Here is a 21127-nt window from a genome sequence, read left to right on the forward strand (position 1 = left end):
TTTGTGGGCCTTTCTGTCTGAAGTTTAGTCTTCAACAAGTGAAACGCCTGCTCAATTGTGTTAAGATCAGGTGACTGACTTGGCCATTCAAGAACTTTCCACTTCTTTGCTTTAATAAACTCCTGGGTTGCTTTGGCTGTATGTTTTGGGTCATTGTCCATCTGTATCATGAAACGCCGCCCAATCAGTCTGACTACATTTAGCTGGATTTGAGCAGACAGTATGTCTCTGAACACCTAAGAATTCATTCGGCTGCTTCTGTCCTGTGTCACATCATCCATAAACACGAGTGTCCCAGTGCCACTGGCAGCCATGCACGCCCAAGCCATCACACTGCCTCCACCGTGTTTTACAGATGATGTGCTATGCTTTGGATAATGAGCTGTTCCACGCCTTCTCCATACTTTTTTCTTGGTAGAGGTTGATCTTGGTTTCATCTGTCCAAAGAATGTTTTTCCAGAACAGTGCTGGCTTTTTTAGATGTTCTTTAGCAAAGTCCAATCTAGCCTTTCTATTCTTGAAGCTTATGAGTGGCTTGCACCTTGCAGTGCACCCTCTGTATTTACTTTCATGCAGTCTTCTCTTTAAGGTAGACTTGGATATCGATACGCCGACCCCCTGGAGAGTGTTGTTCACTTGGTTGGCTGTTGTGAAGGGGTTTCTCTTCACCATGGAAATGATTCTGCGATCATCCACCACTGTTGTCTTCCGTGGATGTCCAGGTCTTTTTGTGTTGCTGAGTTCACCAGTGCTTGCTTTCTTTCTCAAGATGTACCAAACTGTAGATTCTGCCACTCGTAATATTGTAGCAATTTCTCGGATGGGTTTTTTCTGTTTTCGCAGCTTAAGGATGGCTTCTTTCACCTGCATGGAGAGCTCCTTTGACCGCATGTTGTCTGTTCACAGCAAAATCTTCCACATGCAAGCACCACACCTCAGATCAACTCCAGGCCTTTTATCTGCTTAATTGATAATGACATAACGACGGACTTGCCCACACCTGCCCATGAAATAGCCTTTGAGTCAATTGTCCAATTACTTTTGAGCCCCTGAAATGAAGGGATTGTGTTCACAAAATGCTTTAGTTGCCTCCCATTTTTATTTAATCGTTTTGTTCACCCCACTGAATTAAAGCTGAAAGTCTGCACTTCAACTGCATCTGAGTTGTTTCATTTAAAATTCATTGTGGTAATGTACAGAACCAAAATTAGAAAAAAGTTGTCTGTGTCCAAATATTTATGGACCTAACTGTAGATATGAAAGACACTATACAATAGATAGACATGGTATATAGATAGGAATGGCATTATATAGTATATACAGAAAACAATAAATATGATCTATGCAATAAAATAAGCAATAACATCTTCCAGGGTTACAGACATTACCATGTGGAAATTGCCAAGTGTCTGATTTGGGGTTTATACTGGTGAGTTTTCTTTGGCTAAAGATTTGCCATTTGATTTTTTAGAAACAGTTTCATTCATTCTGTGGACAAATTGTATCTGTCCTGAAAACTAAAGCCAAATTTCAGGAGGTGTCAGTCTACAGCAGTAACCACTACACCACCGTGCTCTATTACTGAGGGTAAATTATTTGACGTGGGTGTGTGTCCTGCAATGAACTGGCACCCCAGTTCCTTCCCAAAGTTGCTGGGATAAACACCACCCTAAAACCTTCAATAGCTAGTTGGAAGATGGATGGATATATTATGTTATAAATTTTTCTAACCCACTTATCCAGGGAAGAGTTACAGGGCAGATGGAGCCTATCCCAGCAATCACCAAGACAGGAACAGCACCCGGGCAGGGCACCAGTCCATCATAGGATGAGCACACACACTCCCACTAGGGCTAATTTTGCAACACCAATCCGCCTAACCTGCATGTCTTTGGACTGTGGGAGGAAACCCTAAGCACCTGGAGGAGACCCACACAAACATGGAGCACACAGAGCACAAAGCCTGGTCTCCTTGCTGTGATCAGGCAATGCTACCACTGAGAAACTGTGCTGTCTCTGGAGCTTATGAGGCAGCAGTGCTAATTACTATTGGGTTATTGGGTGCCACCAGAGGGAGCTATAAGGGATCAGTATGACCTCTTTGATAGACTTCTGCCTGACCCGTGGAGCACCTCAAATCCCAAACACCACCCGACAGACACAGTCTCAAGTTCAGAATATTCATATTTATTAAAAAGACCACCTTTAATGGGTTATTCTCTCTTTTAACACAGTATAGCAGTGCAATTCTCTCTCTTTTCATCTCTCCTCCACTTTGCCCCAGTGAATGTTGTCCAGCTCCTCTCCTGACTCCCACTTGATCTGAATGAGGCAGACCTGCCCCTCTTATACAAGAGAAGAGTACATCCTGTAACAGGGCAAACTTCATCGGAAGTACTTCTGGGTCGGACAGAAGCCTCCAAAAGTAGGGTGCACAAGTCCCTGCCGCACTCCCTGGCAACACCCCTGGAACCCAATAGGGCCAATCTGTGGGACTACAGTTCCCAGCATGCCCACCAGCTGTCTGTACAGATACCACAGACCAGGGATGCTGCCTCTAGTGTCTCAGGGGAGTGAACAGTTCATATGACTTATCTCCCCCTGTCGTTCCAGCATTCTGACTTTCCAACTGGGTAAGGGTCCTTGACTGAGCCCTTCTGGGGTGTCAGCATCTCTGCTGCGGTGTTGGTGCCTCCTGTGCAGCAGCTGTCCTTTTGTCTCACTTCTTTGTCTCACAGGACGTTAAAGTGTCTCAGATTAATTGTTTGTAAGTAGGGTGTGATGTGCAAGTAATCTCCTAGGACTTCAAAGTGTCTTCCGTGCAAGTAGTCTCGCGGGACTTCAATGTGTCTTCTTAGAAGATCAGAGAAGACCTGCTGTGCAAGTGTACCACGCCAACATTTTTGACTTCTTTACGACGTTCTACTTTGACATCTACTCTTTGTCTTTTATTTCCGGATCCCGGCGTGGTTAAATGTCTTTTTCGTGGGACGTATAATGCTGCTCACGTTGTGAAGGGGGGGGTGGGGTGGGGGCTGAACGCACGCTAAGGAGTTGTGGTAGGATCAGCTGCTGTCTTGCTGCTGCTGCTGGTGAGCTGCATGTTCTGCTTGTCGTGCTGCACGTCGATCATTTAAAAGCCTGTACAGCAGCTGTCCTTTTGTCTAACTGCCTTGTCTCGCGTGACGTCAAAAGTGTCTTCTAAGAAGATCTTGTCTCGTCTCCCTCATCTCCCTCCCAAGATTTTTTTTTATAATAGAGAGATATCTCTCTCTTGCTCACTATATATATATATATATATTTTTTTGTTCTTTGTTTCGCCTTATACAATTTCTTGTATTAGGAATTTGGTAGTTTTCACATACCCCTTGGGGTCAGAGCGCAGGGTCAGCCATTGTACAGTGCCCCTGGAGCAATTACAGGTTAAGGGCCTTGCTCAAGGGCCCAGCAGAGCAGTGGCCTTTATGGTAGTGACGGGAATTCGAACCGGCAACCTTTGGGATACCAGCGCAGATCCTTAGCCTCAGAGCCACCAATCCTTAGCCTCAGAGCCAGCACTCCGCCCCTAAATATATTTATATATTATTGTGACCGGTGTCACCGCTCTTAACAGAAAAACTATGGCAAAGAACGGTGCCCTTCATTAACTCCCTTTTAAACAGTATTTCAATGAGAACTAGACACACCCTTACCCGTCCCCTTTGCAGGATCAGCTGCAGGCTTGCCATGTGACGTGGTTCTCATACGAGGCTTGGAACATTTAAAAGATTGAGCCCCTGCCCAACCTAGCAGCTCACTCTCCTGTCCTCTCTCCCTCAGACTGCCTCTGCTCCAGTTGCTGCCTCCGAGCCATTAAACCCGCTTGATGAGGAGGACTTTGTAGCAGTGCTACTAAATAAGAACTGCATCTCCCGGCAGTCCTGTCAGGGGCTGCTGGGGTCAAAGGTGGTCAAAGGTAGTTAAAAGGAGGGCAGAGGGCAAAAGGAAAAGAGTCTGTTTTGTTTTGTTGCGTTGTGTGTCGCGTTTATCTGTCATGCTGCCTGCTGTTATTGGAACTTTAATTAATCATTGTGTCCTGGACTGTGTTCGTTTGTTGGGGTCAGGATCGTCTGTCTACCTGTGCACTGAAGACTGTGTGGGATTCATTGGTTTCCGGAAGAGTGGAGCGTTCCTGAACCATCCATCCGATTTCATCCTTTCAGTACCTACCGGTAGGACTGTGTTTCTTTCACCCTTTCAACATACAGATCGCTGGACTTAACCGCATCACCTCTCATTTCATCCGGTTTGGTTTACATGGACTTTGCTGTATGGGGTTTGTGTTTATATGTTAAATGTAATATCGCCGAAGGAGTCAGGGGTGGTATTACTGTTTTCATTTAGTTAATTTTGTTTCATTATATTCTTAATTGTTTGCCTTTCCCAGTGTGCTTTACTGGTCTCTGTTGTGAGTGTGTGTGGGTCGATCCAAGGCTGGGGACGTTCCTGGGATCTCTTCTATTAAAATAAATAAATCACCGTCATCCTTGACAGTGTGAATCTTAGCGGCCCCTGACCGTTACACGGCGGTCTGAAGCTGAAGCGCCACGTTTGACAGCCGCTTCCAGTGTCCCTTTCTGCTGTTGACAAACCCTGTCTGGAATGGGTCTCATTTTTGTAACTGCCAGTTCGGTAGTAAAGACATTTTTTCCCTCGGAAACTTGTTCCCTTTTTTCCAGTCTCCTGTGCATCTTAGTGACCCAAGCTTGACAAGATATATATACTGACCAATTCACTCAACACCCAACACTATTTCTCGTTTAATTAAAAAGCTGAAATTTGTACAATAGGTTAGTAGATCTCCACTAGCAAAGGACATTTTGATATCTCAGCATTTAGGCAACACTTACATTATGAAATCTGAATATCCCAAAATCTAAAAAATGCATTAACTGATTTGATTGAAATTTGGTGACAATACCAAAAAAGGAAAACTAGCTGTGTTTTTTTTATTTGTCGATAATAATACTGTAGCGAGTAGGATACATTATAGTGTGGTTTATAATTCATGTGAATCTCTTATATATATTTCTCTTCTGGTTCGTCCTGCTCCCTGTTCAAAAGTGGTCCCGCCCACACGCATCCCACACGGCATTTCTCGATTGCTATTTGTCCTCTTCCAAACCTTTCCCCATGCTGCCTGTGGCTTCTCTTCAAAACTGGTCCCACCCACACGCAGCCGACACGCCATTTCTCGAGTCCTATTCCTGCTCTTCCAAACCCTTCTCCACGCTGCCTGAGGCCTCCCATACACCCCCACGCCGCTTTTCTCGATTCCTATTCCTTCTTCACACTACCGCATTCCCTGCTCCTCTCCCATGACCCCATTGGTGTCACGTCACCGCCCTATATCTAGCCTGACCGCATGACCTTTCACTTCAGCCATGTGTGCACCTGGGAGTCTTTTCCATAGCCTGCTACAGAAAGGTACTCTGTCGACCATTGGCATTGGTTTCGCTCCTTGCTATTGGTTTCGCTCCTTCGTATTTTCGTTATACTGCGGCGGTTGTTTCCTAAGCCTTTGTTATAAAATGAACGACAGTATCTTCTCTGTCGACAGGTTTTTGTACAACGTCATCTCTATTCCGGGATCCGGCAACTGCCTGTTCCTATCAGTGGGTTATTTCTTGACACAAACGGTTGACGAAGGCAATGCACTCTCACTACGACATAGGGCAGTAGATTTCGTTGCATTACATTGGGACAGATTTTAAGACGTTTCCTTTCTCACCGTTTTCCGTTCCTATTCTTACACCAGCGTATGCTACGGCGAGCGACAGCTAGTATAATATATTGTCACACATGCACGTCAGAGGAACACCTTATCGTCACAGGTATTTTGGGGAACGGGGTGGAGGTGGGGGGGGGGGGGGCGCTGTTGCTAACAGTCTTGTCTTTTCTCTCTTTTGCAGCTGTGAGATGAAGCCCCTTGAAGGAAAGTAAACCCACCCCTTCCAGCTGTAGGGCTACAAAAGTCTCATTTGGTCCCTAACTTCATGGAAGGATGGAGCTTCCCGTGATTGACCTTCTCTCGAGAGCCAAACACTTCCATGAAGCCAAGAAGGCAGCCTTGTTTGATTTCTGTTTTGTGCCCTCGAGTGCCTGATTCTGAGTTGTAATGGTTTAAGAATTAAAAGGGGTGACCCTGTTGGGATTCTAACACTTTTGGGACTAACCCTGCAATTATTCACCCCTCCACAATATATATTTTATTTTATATTAAGTATTAAATATATATGTAATATAATATTTTAATTTTTTTAAGTTGCTGAACAGTCAATCATATCTAGAAATGCTCCCTGGCTGCCTAGCGTCCAGGGCTTTTCTTCTATCACGACAATTCCTGTTATTTATAAAGATGCTGCCCTCTAGTGGTATTAGCATATCCCATGGTCTACCACACACAATGACTAGAAGAAGTGCCCCCGGTGGTCTTCACAGGCACCTTGACAGGGTTTTGCCAAGTCACTTGTGTGACCATATTTCCTATATATTGTCTTTCTTCATTGTATGCATGCTGTAACAAGCCAAAATCGAGCTCTGGTGGTCTGTCCTCGACTTTTGGGTGTGGATAACTTGTGACAGAGTTTTGGCTAACCTCTCGCATCCCTGTTGAGTGCTGGTTAATCGGTAACTCCAAAATGACCCAATGTGGTTGAGTTTATGAGTGTATCTTGTGATGGAACTGCACCCTGTCCAGGTTCTTGCCATCTGCTCAGTGGTACTGAGACAGGGTACAGGGCCCCGCCCCTGCCACCCATCAAAAAACGGTCACTACTCACATCAAAGGAGGGTTTTAGAAAGTCGAACTCTGGCAGTAAAGCTCCAACATCTTTTACACCTGGACAAACCACCAGTAGAAATGGTGGAATTGCCCTCAGTGATTGAACATTCCAAGAGATGGACCTTGATGTTCATTTTCGTGGTTGCTGTTGATCTTGGATAGGCATTTCTGTGCCCAAGGCATCTCAGAGTGTTTACTTCACAAGGCTTCTAAACGTTTATTTTTCTGTTAATCATCATCTGTGCAGTAAATGTATTACTGTGTCCTATAAAGAAGAATGCGAGGGTACACGAAGAAGGAGACGCCGATCGCAATGAGATCTCCAAGGAGTTAGAAGCCGTATGCACCCAAAGCCCAGATCTTAGCCAGGCTTAGAAGAAGAACACACTTTGAGGAAACTTGGGACGGATCAACAGGCAATGAGGGGGTAAAAAAAAAGAAAAAGAAAAAACAAACTAACTCTCCAAATCGAGCGAAAATAAAGTGCACCGAAAAAAAATCTGCTCCTAATCCTAATGGTCGGTCGCTTCCCAATTATGAGCCTTACAAGTAGGAGAAAGGCTACTTGAGAAGCTGCTGCTAATTGCCTCCTCTCGCGCAGCGATCAGCTACAGGCTTAGGTCGTGCAGAGCCCTTATGGCCACCGTTTTGACATGTTTATGTCAGCAGCCGTAATAATAACTTACAGGCATAAGATAATGAACTGGAGGACTCGAGCAAGAATCACGCAGGCCACGTGATTCTTTCATTTGCACGGATTGAAGAGGAGCAACAGAGGCTCAGGTCAGAGTCATGATAAGAGATGCTGATGCAGCCATGCTGTCACCTTTAAAGGGGACTATCGCAAGCCTTTATACTTTTATAGAACTTTATAGCCTTTGCACTATAACGTCTTTCATGATGAAGATGGGGTTTTATGTGCGTAGGACACTTTTGATATGCTAGGTCAACTATATGTTTCTGAGTTACATGCATACATTTATATTGCAATTCCATTTATTTGCTTAGCATATGCTTTAATCCAAAGCGACTTACAAAAGAGGTCAACTTAACTGAGTAAACACCAGAATGGGGGACTGTTTGGGGATCAGTGATTTACCATCACAAGTGAAGAGCTCAAAACAAAGTACAAACGAGTTACGATTCCTGGATTATAACATCAGTTAGACGGAAATTAACTAAACAAGAGGGTCTTCAAATGCTTTTTTAAACACATTGAGGGAGTCTGACGTTCGAATGGAGGTGGGCAGCTTGTTCCAACAACCAGGAGCAATACATGAAGAGTCTGGATTGAGATTTAATGCCGCATTGAGGTGGCATCACCAGACATTGTTCATGAGAAGGGGTGAGGGGGTGAGAAGGAGCACAGGACCTCACAAATGTCTCCATATATATAGGTGCTGACCTGTTGACTGCTCTTAGGAAACCATCAATGATCTGAACTTAATATGTGCTGCTACAGGGAGCCAGTGTAGCAATCTGAACAGAGGAGTTTTCTGAACACCTGAAGTACTCCACATTTTGAATCATCTGCAGAAGTCTGGTGACACACTCCTGCCAGTAAAGAGTTTCAGTAATCCATTCATGACAAGAACAAGGCCTGGACCAGGAGTTGAACTGCATACTCCATTCAGATACAAATGAAATTATGGAGACTTCACCCTCAAGGCTCTTCATCTGGACCTTCATTACATAATATATAACATTACCAAACCCTCTTAACCCAAATCCCTCTTAAATTAAGTAGCACTGGAAAGAATCACGGGACTCACTTACACAGGGTCAGTTAAGAAATGCCAAACAACCAGATGTACAAATCTGACTAAAACCTACTGAAAGCAAGCAGCCATACCACCTGCATTTCAGAAGAGGTCATCCATCTGAAGTTAAGCTTGTTCGGGCCCAGCCGGTACTTGGATGGGAGACGAGCCAGGAAAAGCTGGGGCTGCTGCTGGAAATTGTGTTGGTGAGGCCAAAAGGAGGTGCTTACCCTGTGGTCTGAATGTGGATCCCAATGTCCCAGCGCAGTGACGGTGACACCGTGCTGTAAAAGTGGTGCCGAATTAAACTAAAAGAAGTGGGAGTTCAGGGTGTTGTGTGTAAATGGGTGCAGAATTGGCTCAGACTCAGGAAACAGAGGGTGATGGTGCAAGGAACCTCATCAGAACTGGCTGGTGTTAAGAGTGGTGACCAGCAGGGGTCAGTGCTAGGGCCACTGTTATTTTTAATATATGTATATAAATGATTTGGACAGGGGTATAAAAAACAAGCTGGTAACGTTAGAATTAATACCCTAGATGAACTGGCAGATAATCTCGACTCCATTGAATCATTACAGAGGGAGTTGGACAGCATACAGGCTTGGGCAGGTTTGTGGCAGATTAAATTTAATGTAAGTAAATGTAAAGTATCACATTCAGGAAGTAAAAATGTTAGGTTTAAATACACAATGGCAAGTCTGAAAATTGAGAGTACACCTTATGAGAAGGATTTAAGAGTCTTAGTGGACTCAACACTATCAACTGACAGACAGTGTTCAGAAGCCATTAACAGAATGTCAGGTTATATAGCGCCTTGATGTGTGGAGTACAAATCACAGGAGGTTCTGCTCAAGCTTTATAACATACTGGTGAGGCCTCATCTGGAGTCCTGTGTTCAATTTTGGTCTCCAGGCTACAAAAACGACACAACAGCACTGGAGAAGGTCCAAAGAAAAGCGACAAGGCTGATTCAGGGCTACAGGAGATGAGTTATGAGGAAAGATTAACAGAGCTGAGCCTTTACAGTTTAAGGAAAACAAGATTAAGAGGAGACATGCTTGAAGTTTTTCATCACATAGAGAAGTGCACAAACATGAAATATGTGACCAAGTAGTATGATAGAAAGAAGGACTTTAAGGACCTTTAAAACTTGACTTGATGTTATTTTGGAGGAATTAAGTGGTGTCACAAACTCGACACAGAGTCATAGAAAGGTTTGGCAAAAGAAGTCGTTTTTTAAATGAATACAGCACTGATGTGCACACAACCGAGTCCAAGACAGAACTGAGGGAATAGGGAAAAGGTGCAGGTTTTTAAAGGGGAAGACAGGAAATGAGATCATAGGGATTGGGCTCATAGACTTCAGCCATTGGTTTGAGCCCGGACGTGACATCACAGGGGCCGGAGCCTGCAAGGTCTTCTTCCATAGGCTCGGTCCTGGAAGTGACATCAAGAGAGCCAGGTGGGATCTCCCGTGAATGGACTACAGGAAAGGGAAAAAAAGAGTCAGTGCACTCTGCCACATCCCAGCATGCCTCGGAACTGCCCATACTCAAGCCCTTTAGCTGCCTCCCATGTGCACATGTGTGACAGTGGATAGGACTGGACAGCTTTATTGGGCTGAATGGCCTGTTCTCATCTAGATTGTTCTAGTGTTCTAAAAAAACAACCTTAAATGTCTTGAAATATCAAACTGCCTTGCAGGAGAAAGTGAACCATAAAAACATCTCCCACCATATAAATTTTACTTATCAGAGAAAAATATTATAACAGGTCTACACTGATTCAACGAAGAATCCAAGAAACAGAGCGGAAATAATTAAAAACCAAGAAAACAATACTTACAAGAACTCCATCACAATGTCAATGCGCCACCAACCTGCGCTTCTTCTACTTGGACTGAAATAGCCAGAGGGCAAGCTTACGAGGGATGATGTCATGGTAGCCCTGCCTCTGGAGGCTCCACCCATGAAATACAAGGGAGAACATTAATCTATACACTTTATAGAAACATTATAAACATGAAAAATGAAAGGAAACAATGAAACATGTTAGAGACCAAAACTGCACATAGTACTCCAGATGAGGCCTCACTAGTGTGTTATAAAGTATAATAATAAAGTAAATCTATAAATAATAACTACTAATAATAAAGTCTATCTATCTATCTATCTATCTATCTATCTATCTATCTATCTATCTATCTATCTATCTATCTATCTATCTATCTATCTATCTATCTATCTATCTGTTATATAGTGCCTTTTCTATCTATCTATCTATCTATCTATCTATCTATCTATCTATCTATCTATCTATCTATCTATCTATCTATCTATAAAGCTTCAGCATAACCTCCTTATACCTTTTACTCCACACATCAGGGCGCTATATAACCTAGCATTCTGTTTGACTTCTTAATGGCTTCTGAACACTTTCTGGAAGTTGATAGTGTCGGACAGTGCTGAGAAGCCATTAAATAGCTAACAGAATGCTAGGTTATATAGCATAATGTGTAGAGGATTAAGCTCTTTCAGTCCTGTATAGGTCAAAGCAGGCCATTGTAGCTGGTGTTAAGCCTGTTGGGGTGAGGCCTTTTCAAAACAGGCAAAGGAAGCATTTAGAAGAGCCTCACACACTCACTTGCTGTAGTTCTGACTTCAAATCTTTGATAGACTCATCCATCCAGATGTTTTTATCAAATGAGAATAGACATCTGGGGAGAACTGTAAAAGCTCCATCCACAGAGTATCTTCCTAAAAACCCACCCCCAGTTTCCTCCAGTCCATACACTTCAAATGTCCAGGGTTGCAGTGTCCCATTTCTACTCATGTATTAGAAAAATACATAAAATAAGTAAGAAAGACAGGGGGAGAGCAAGGGAAGCTGAACCAAAGACCTGACAAGGAGAGAAAATGGGAAGTTAAAACATCTGTTAATAATTCAGGGGCGCGGCAGTGCAAAATAACTGAAGCGTCAGCATTAATTTGTAAGTTGTAATGTGTGCGGCAACAGAGGAGACACACAGACGTACTTGGCTCCACACGTTTGAGATGTGCTTCTGTTTGCTACGCTCTGTCATTTTGAATACTGCATTACTGTATGGCATAAAAACAGCAAACAGAATTTAGACAAGCATTGTGGTCTATGGATATACAACGTGTTAAAACACTGCGGCCACATTATGGCATGGCATGTTCGTGTTCCCAACTAGGCAGTAATTTTAATTTCTTTTAGTGATTCATTTAGATATGCAGTGAGACGTGGGGGCTTTGCAGTCTCATTCATGGTTCTGCTGAAGTCGTGTCGTTAGGCACATATACTGAGGTCAACTATCAAAATCTGCATCTCCTGCAGCTCTTTATTATCAGCTCTCAATTGTAGTCCTTTCCATCTCCTTTTGAAGGGGTGTGACATATCATTTACTTTGAATACACATTCATATTTTTTCATAAGCATAGCTGCCAATTCTTTCCGTCTTGCATCCTACACTATTGTAACTGTGAACATTACAGCGACATTGTATTGTTCACTTTTACCACTAGCTCATTAATGTCTTTGAATGCCAATGTATAACCTGATATTACAGAAAGGTTTTTCCCTTACAACAGGCTATGCTTACTTTTAACACATGTAGTGTGCCCTCCACACACAAGACATTTATATGTTTACTAGCCATGTGTGCCCAACTACGTTGCGTGTGTTAAAGTTGTCTGTGAAGGGCTCCCTGTTTAAACGCGGCTGCCAGTCGTGAACTGGGCCCTTCGTCGCACAGCATTATGATTTTTATAAGGGAAACAAAATTACAAAACAAAACCCTTGGACATTGATTCGACAGGAACGGCCTACTCGGAATCACTGTCCAAATAGTAATTATGTGGTGGTGGAGGAGCATTTCTGCTTCTCTCCGTTCACAGTCCGTCTTGTTTTCATGATGCTGTTTCCTCTCACGATCTCTTCTCCAATCTCGCAGGTTGCTTTGTGGCAATCCAAAGAGTAAGGAAGAACCAATGCTTCCTTCTTGAACTCTAAACGCCGACTGATGGAAAATCACAGAAGTGTGTCAGACTTATATACTCTGACTGCCGACTCCAAGAAGTGGGTGAACATTTGATTTGGACGAAGTGTTGCCAACGACGGTCAATAGAAACACAAAAAACCACAGTCTCGACAACGAAGCAGGTGTCGATGCCAGATCTAAACACAAAGAGTGGTGTCGACGCCAGATTTAAACACAAAGAGTGGTGTCGACGCCAGATCTAAACACAAAGCACGGTGACGACGCCAGATCTAAACACAAAGAGTGCTATCGACAGTGTTTGTAAACAAAAGTAACAACCAAGGTGTTGTGTATTCAGCCAGTACAAACAGCACATAGTCTCCTTTAGTTCGATCCTCTTTAATCACCACAATCCAACCTCATCCAACGATCCTCCCCCTCACTTCCTCTCCTCCTCCATCACTACTGCCCTCTACTGAACACAGAAGGAACACCACACAAGGCAGTGAATTCGCGGACAAACAAAGATCAAGATCCAAATGAAGATTATATATAAAGATTAGGGATATTTTTAAGAGGGTTCTCAGCTATAGACAGTTCATCATAATCAGAAGCTGGCTCTCTGTTGGACCAGATAACGAGATCTCCATCGTTCTTCGCAATTCAAAATCTCCATCCCTACTTTAAACACCACCTTTATGAGGCATTGGATTGGCTTAGAAATGTGACACTCAATGAAGCCATCTAATGGTTCCTGTCCACATTTACTCAAACTTCACTCATGGTCATCTCCAGATGTGCATATAATACGACAATGTGGGGGCTAATTTACTTTGTCACTCACAATGGGTCAGCCCAAGATACAAATCTATTAAAGTTCATGCAGAAAAGTCCCCGAGAGAACATGCAGAATGATTGCAGAGGGGCCAGGGAATAAATGGAAGACCTTTGCGGTGCTTGCCATGGCTCATTTACACAAATCCCATAAGGTGGGAGGGGGGGGGCATTCTTTTTATAACAGGCTGACTGGCACTCGGCTCTCCTTTGACTTGGCCTTCGGAGTCAGTGGTCTGACTTGGCTTCGCTTGAACCTGTGGCTGAGCTGAACATCTGTGGCACATTACAGTGAATAATAAGACCAGAGTTCCCTAAGTGAAGCGTCACGCTGTGGAGCCGCCATCAGACTGTTGTGTATCAGTCGGCTCTTCCTGCCTGACGGGAGCTATAAGCACTTAATATGCTGCTTTAACAACACTAGGGGATGCAAATGACCATTGCCAACCGCTGGGATGTGCGTTCATTCATCTCAATTACACTTTCAGGGAAAACAGCTAATTAGCAATTAAGACTTGATGCACCTCTTCATCATTTTTGATCAACTTTTTCTTTCTTTCATCAAGAGACATCACATAACCTGTTATTTGCTGTAAGGAGGCTTGCGCTCATCAGCACAGAAGAAACGCTTTGCCAGTTCTCCTGTTGTGGGTGTCGGGATTCAGTTTCCTGGGGAAATGTTATGCCATTCTTACCGTATCTCTGGGAATTTCCTTTGGAAAATAAGAAATTTAAAGAGGGTAAGAATGAATAGAGACAATCACCTTTTCGATCCTGCGGCCAGTCCCTTAGTGAAAGGCTGCACGTGCCAACAGGGCAGGGCAGGGATGAGCTTGATGGGGACATAAAGGACATTATGCTTACCCAGAACACCTCAAATGCAGTCAGGCTGACATCTGATTGTAGTACGGAGTCCCTGCATTGAGACATATTTTCCAACATTTCGGCACAATTTCCTTCCATCTGCACTGCCATGTCCCTATTTTAAAGACGCATCTGGCATCTGGCATTCTTCCACATGTTGTAATGGGACTCTTCTTGTGGTCAATTTGCCTTAAAGAGTTAACTTTCTAATATGCGCATCAGATGGTCACCCCTAAGTTATTCTCAGGTATGTGCTACCACTCCAAACTGAGACGGGGCACTGCCACCAACTGTCTTATTGCAAAGAAACAGTGAGGGCAACTGACTCTGCTCCTTCCAGTCCCTGTGCCATAAAAGCGAGACCTAAGAAGAAGAGCTCCACAACCCATTATAGCTGATCTAGTTGTTTTGAATGGGCAAGCTCAAGTGTTAAGGGGCAGCATTTTTGTTTCCCTTTTGAATACCATCACGTTGTTTTTGTTGAATTCTGCAAGTAAACGTGGACAGTTTGTAGCAGTGCTACTTTATAAGAACTGCATTTCCCAGCAGTCCTTTCTGGGGCTGCTGGGGTCAAAGGTGGCCACAGGTAGTTAAAAGGAGGGCAGAGGGCAAAAGGAAGGGAGGAAAAAGTTTGTTTTGTTTGGTGCGGTGTGTGTTGTGGTTATCTGTCATTTCTGCCTGTTGTTATTGGAACTCTAATCTTTGTGTCCTGGACTGTATTCGTTTGTTGGGGTCTGGATCGTCTGTCTGCCTGTGCACTGAGAACTGTGGTTGGATTCTTTGGTTTTCCGGAAGAGTGGAGCGCTCCTGAATCAACCATCTGATTTCATCCTCATCGTCAGTAACTACCGGTAGGACAGTATTTTTCCTTCTTCCTTTCAACATACAGATCGCTGGACTTATCTTGGTCACTTTTCATCTTCATCCGTTTTGGTTTATATGGACTTTGCTGTGTGGTGTTTGTGTTTATATGTTAAATGTAATATTGCCGAAGGGGTCAGGGGTGGTATTACGGTTTTCATTAATTATTTTGGGTCATTATACTGTATTTGTAATTGTTGGCCTTTCCCAGTGTGCTTTATTGTCTCTGTTTTGTGAGTGTGTGTGGGTCGATCCAAGGCTGGGGACGTTCCTGGGCTCTCTTCTATTAAAATAAATAAATCACCGTCATCTTTGATGGTGTGAATCTTAGTGGCCCCTAACTGCTACAAGTTGGCACGCAAAAAATTTGACGCAGTATCAGCCTGTCATTCCCTTGGATGACTACACCATGTAATTCTTGTTTAAGAACCGAAATTTAACCTGCTAATTCCCTTCATAATTTTAAACCCTCTGTAATGATAAAGAGGGAGAGACAGTCCATAAAGGGTTGGGACCAACCGGGTACCCCGTTTAATACAAAGAAAAGCAGGATAATGAAGAGTTCAAACAAAAAAAAGTCATGGACGTCTCACATCTTCTGCTGGCTATCATGCTTTATACTAGAGATCCTGTGATTCGGGGTAAACTTTGTCTGTGGAGCGCCATGCTTCTTGGATGAGGTTTCCTGTTTGAACACCCACTTCCAGTGCTGCTGTTCCTGAAATAGGCAGGACCATCGGGTGAAACTGGAAGTGATGCCAGGGTCTGTCTCGGGACTTGTCCTTCAGTCGGTGGGTGAAAGAGAAGCAGGCATTAGCGATCAGGGTATCTCAGGCACTTGAGTCAATAGGCTTACCTTCTTTCAGCCTCATAGATGCTCTCCATCCAACACCTTCATCTCTAGAGATCAAACTCATTATTGCCTCTGGCACATCCACAGTGCCCTGGAAACATAAGAGTCAGTTGTATGTCTGGGAACGGAGCAACAGTCAGAGCTGCATATTAAGATAGTCAATTCAGAAAATCATGTTGGGGCTATCAGTGTGTATTGTTGTCATGCCCCCTTTATATTTGTAAATCTGGCATTGAGTCATTATGTCTCCATGGTCTGTTCTGGACAGCCACAGTCACGTGCTGGAGATTTTTAAATTTTCCTTTGGTACATCATGTATCTGCATATGACATAGTTTGTGCAGTTGTGGATTATGGATCACCATGAGATGATCGAGGCTACTGTGTTCAAAGACTGGCAAGCACAGGCTGAGAAGCACCGTCATCAGTACAATGGAACGTATTTTTTGTAGTCCAAGTACTGAGAACTGGTATGGACTAGAAGTAGCCACACTCGACTTGTGGATGTCCAACTGAACACCTCAATTCAATGCACTGATGAAGTAAACCCCATCACTCTGGCTAGGAATGCTGTTGCACACTGCTCCCTCAACTATCTGCTATGATGCTGCTACCTGTGTATATCAAGATCATCAGGACGTCTCTGGTAAGTTGACAAATACCGCTGCAGGACGAGAGGGGGTGTGGTCGCTAACAGAGTCTTCTGCTTCTCCCACAGCTCTGAGCAGCATAGCATCTGGAGCCCATAAACTAGCCAGTTCAAGCCAGAACGCCTGTCTGTTCCTCAAGACAAGCTGAGTGATTGAGCTCCTCGGCATCATGCATTCACATGACCAAATTCACCAGGGTTTATGACAGTCTTTGGGGTGGAAGAGTCTCTGTCTCAGTGTGTTAGTGGGTTTGAAATGGACGGGTATGTGGCGTTTTCCAAAAATCCTTTTTAACTTTTTGTACACACCAGCCATGTATGGAATAACCAGGTTCTTCTGTGGGTCCTGGGAATCCAACTGTTCCGTTGTCCTTTTTCTGGAACAGGATCCTGCCTTGTTAAAGGCCCACTTGGGATATCCACAGGTCTTAAGGGCCGTCTTCAGATGTCCGTTTTCCTCCTTCTTAGCTTCTGTGGAAGTGGGGATGTTCTCTGCCCTGTGGTGTAGAGTTCTGATAACTCCTAGTTTGTGTTGTAGTGGGTGATGTGAGTCAAACAAAAGACACTGGTCAGTGTGGGTGAGTTTTCTGCAGATTTCTATTTCTAATTTCACCTGGATGACTGAGAATCTTCACAGACATACATCTGTACATTCTACCTTTTTTCTTATCTAAGTAATTTATATTACTAACAAGAACTTGCTCAGAAAAAGTATGAGGTTCAAAGCTTTTAGGGAGAGCCATTCATCACCAGGAAAGCCTGTCCAATCATATGTGTGTAACATCACAAGGTCCAGAAGCCCATGTTAAATTTTGACATAAATGACAGCCCATCTAGGAGACCAGAGGGCAATGTCAGAGGCAGAGCTACCATTTCATCTGGACGTCAGAGAATACAATTCATCCATCAACTGTTGAATCTAAAAGCTGTCCAGGACAACATCCTCTTTTGACACTGCTGCTGAATTTCAATAAACTTTCAAAGACTATACACATTCAGACTCTGCTATCTGTTTATATTTTCAATTATATTTTCTTCTGTTGGTACCTGGAATAGGGAGGTTGCCGTTATTTGTTTCCTAGAGGCTTAGCAGGCTGAGGAAACACGTTACCAATAGAAGAACAGTACAGTGGAAGTAGAACATTGATGGATGGTAAGTGACATGCATGCTGTAGCAGTCTTCACAGTGTTAAGGATATTCTTGGGGACCAAGCAGCATTTAGGTCTTGGCTATATCCTGTTGTTTGTGTTGAAGATTATGAGTCCCTACATGGAGTACTGAGGAGCGACAGGCAGTGTAGGCATCACATATGTCTTTCTGTGCATGTGAAGTTTAGGGCATGAGAGTAGACCAATCCAACAATTGATTTAGTGAGTTCCTCTCATCCCACAAAAACACACTGGTCCACATTTCATATTTCACCGTTGAAATTGGTCCACTCAAGTTCTTTGTCTCGTTCTGAGCTGGGTTGAACGGCCTGTTCTTATCTAAATCTTTCTAATATTCTAATAAAGGCTAACAAAATGTTAGGTTATAAAGCACCCTGAGGTGTGGAGTATGAGTTCTAGAAGGTTCTGCTCAAACTTTATAACACACTGGTGAGGCCTCATCTGGAGTCCTGTGTGCAGTTTTGGTCTCCAGGCTACAAAAAGGATATAGCAGCACAAGAGAAGGTCCAGACAAGAGCAACTAGACTGATTCCAGGACTACAGGGGATGAGTTATGAAGAAAGATTAAAAGAGCTGAGCCTTTACAGTTTAAGATGAAGATTAAGAGAAGACCTGACTGAAGTGTTTAAAATTATGAAGGGAATTAGTCCAGTGGATCGAGACAGTGACTTTAATATGAGTTCATCAAGAACACAGGAACACCATTGGAAACTTGCTAAGGGTAAACGTCACACAAACATTTGAAGGTTTTCCTTTACACAGAGAACCACAGACACATGGAATAAGTGAACAGGCAGTGTGGAGGAGAGTAGGACTTTAGGCACTTTCAAAACTCGACTTGATGTTATTTTACAAAAATTAAATGCTGATGAGTGGTGAGCTTTGTTGGGCTCAATGGCCTTTTCTCACTTAAATCTTTCTAATGTTTTAATTCCCTGTGTGTTATGATTCAGCCAGGGTTATTGGCCTGACATTAGTTTCTATCTTGTTTATTTAACATTTTTGCTGTTTTTGAATTATTATTTTCCATGTTGTTAGTTTTTATTTAAAATCTCTTAATGCAGTTATGTTTATTATTTAGTGTTTATGAATTGTGCATGTTCTTTCATTCTGTTTATTATGTTGATGAAAACTAAAGAGGCGGGGCCACCCTGATGCCACTGCTGAAGGCCCACTCTCATGTTTTATATTTCAGAATGGTGAGTTGATATTTCATTGGTTCATTGATTGACATTCAAAGAGTGTGTTTTATTGTAAGTGTTAATGTTTACAGTTTCTGGTATTTATTGCTTCAGCATTTGGTTTTTAAAAATTTTGGATAAAGGATTTGAACTAGCTTTGCTTCTTAAACTCTGTCTTGTGCGGAACACCTTGTGGATTTGCGCAGCCCTCTCTTTTTAATTTAATATTATTTATTGTATCAGTATGCTGCTGCTGAAGAATGTGAATTTCCCATTGGGATTAATAGAGTATCTATCTATCTATCTATCTATCTATCTATCTATCTATCTATCTATCTATCTATCTATCTATCTATCTATCTATCTATCTATCTATCTATCTATCTATCTATCTTTTGAAGCATAACATTTACAGTAAAAGCTTCCGTATTGCACGTACTTGTAGTCTCTGACTTCCCATGAGTCAGCTGGATGAAGCAAGTCCTTGCGGGTTTGTTAAAAGCCAACTCACTAGCTTTCTGTTTTTAAGTTGGGGCCAGTAAGAAATTAGTCTTGTGTTAACTCATTAAGTTGTCTTTTAATCTAGAAATCTCAGCAGCATCTCATCACCAACTACTGCACATTTTATTTGTGCCAGGAGTCCATGCAGTGAAAATTTCAAATTATCTTCAGCATTTAGTTAACAATACCACATTGAACTTAATACATTAATATTATAATTTCACTTAATTGCTCTGAATTGAATTTTCTCTAAAAGGTGAAAAAACCTAAAAGGCATTTTAGAAAACTGAAACTTAATAAATATGATTTAAATATTTTAGTTTAGTAAAGCATTAATACTTCTCTAATCAAAGTAAAGAAAAGAAACAAATAAACTAAACAATATTTGAAGTTGTTCTGTCTTAAAGGGGACAGAACAACAGAACAAAACCTAAATAATAGAACTGACCACATTCAGAAAACGAATAACATAAAAAAAGTAAATATGTTCTAAAACAACACAAAATTATCAATTAAAGGAAACAGGAGAAAACAATTAATCTAAAGTAAATAACAAATACAGAAGAATTTAAAATAGTTGAAAACTGAACACCTAACACATAAACCCAAAACAAGGAAACCAAAAGAAATCCTCATAGAGAGTATCAGAGTCAAATATTGAAATCAACAGGTAAGACGAAATACTCGATTGTTGCGCTGACTGCACACAACAGCAGCAGAATTTGTTTGAAGTCAAAAAACAAATAGCTAAGGCTCAATACGTGTAATAAAATTCGTAGTCAAATAAATGCGGCAACAATTCTAAAGGATGAGTAAACACACACCTAACCAAAGCCAAAATATTCATCTTAAATCATAGTCAACAAGTCGAGATAGAATTCGTCAAACCAGAAATATTTCAAAGCAACAAAAGGACAATATCTTTTAGGTCTGAGGTGAATCCAATCAGGACAACTAAGAAATACACAATATGCCATTTATATCCTTGATCTGGATATGTTACGTGCGTCACAATTCCTGTTGACCTTGCCTAATAACAGCTTAGCAACCGTCAACAAAAACCGTCAAAGTGGCACTAAGAAAATCAAAATGTCATCACAGGAGATTTTTGCTTCTTTTAAACACTTAGAAAGTATCAGGCACAAAAATAAATGTGGCCACAAGATTTCTAAAAAAACATAAACCAAGGTCTAAATTGTTTTTTGTGGCCAAAAAAAAAAAAATCAATAAAATTAAGCCTGATCATGACAATAGTAAGAGGAAGTCCAAAAGCAAAATGAAACCAAGTCCTAAACTGGAAAGCCAACACAAAGTCTCTGAGAATCGAGCACTTACAAGACAGTTAAAGCCTCTGCAATGAGCAGCGACAAGCAGGAGTCTTTTAGTTTTTAATGTCCTTCAGGTGACTGCACACTTGCTTGCAGCAGCACCTGAGGCCCACAAAACAGTGGAAAGCCCTGCTCCTTTCGGGTGCACACCAGTGGTGAAAATTAAAAGATTTTTGTTATGTAATAAATCATTTCTAGTTATAAATGTCTCCCATCAATGAGATATGTCAAGCATATAGACTACATTAATGATCAATAGTCACAGTGAAGCTTTATGGAGTTGTGGAATTAATAAAACCATTGA

This window comes from Erpetoichthys calabaricus, chromosome 16, assembly GCF_900747795.2.
Source record: "Erpetoichthys calabaricus chromosome 16, fErpCal1.3, whole genome shotgun sequence".
In the NCBI taxonomy this organism is placed as follows: Eukaryota; Metazoa; Chordata; class Cladistia; order Polypteriformes; family Polypteridae; genus Erpetoichthys; species Erpetoichthys calabaricus.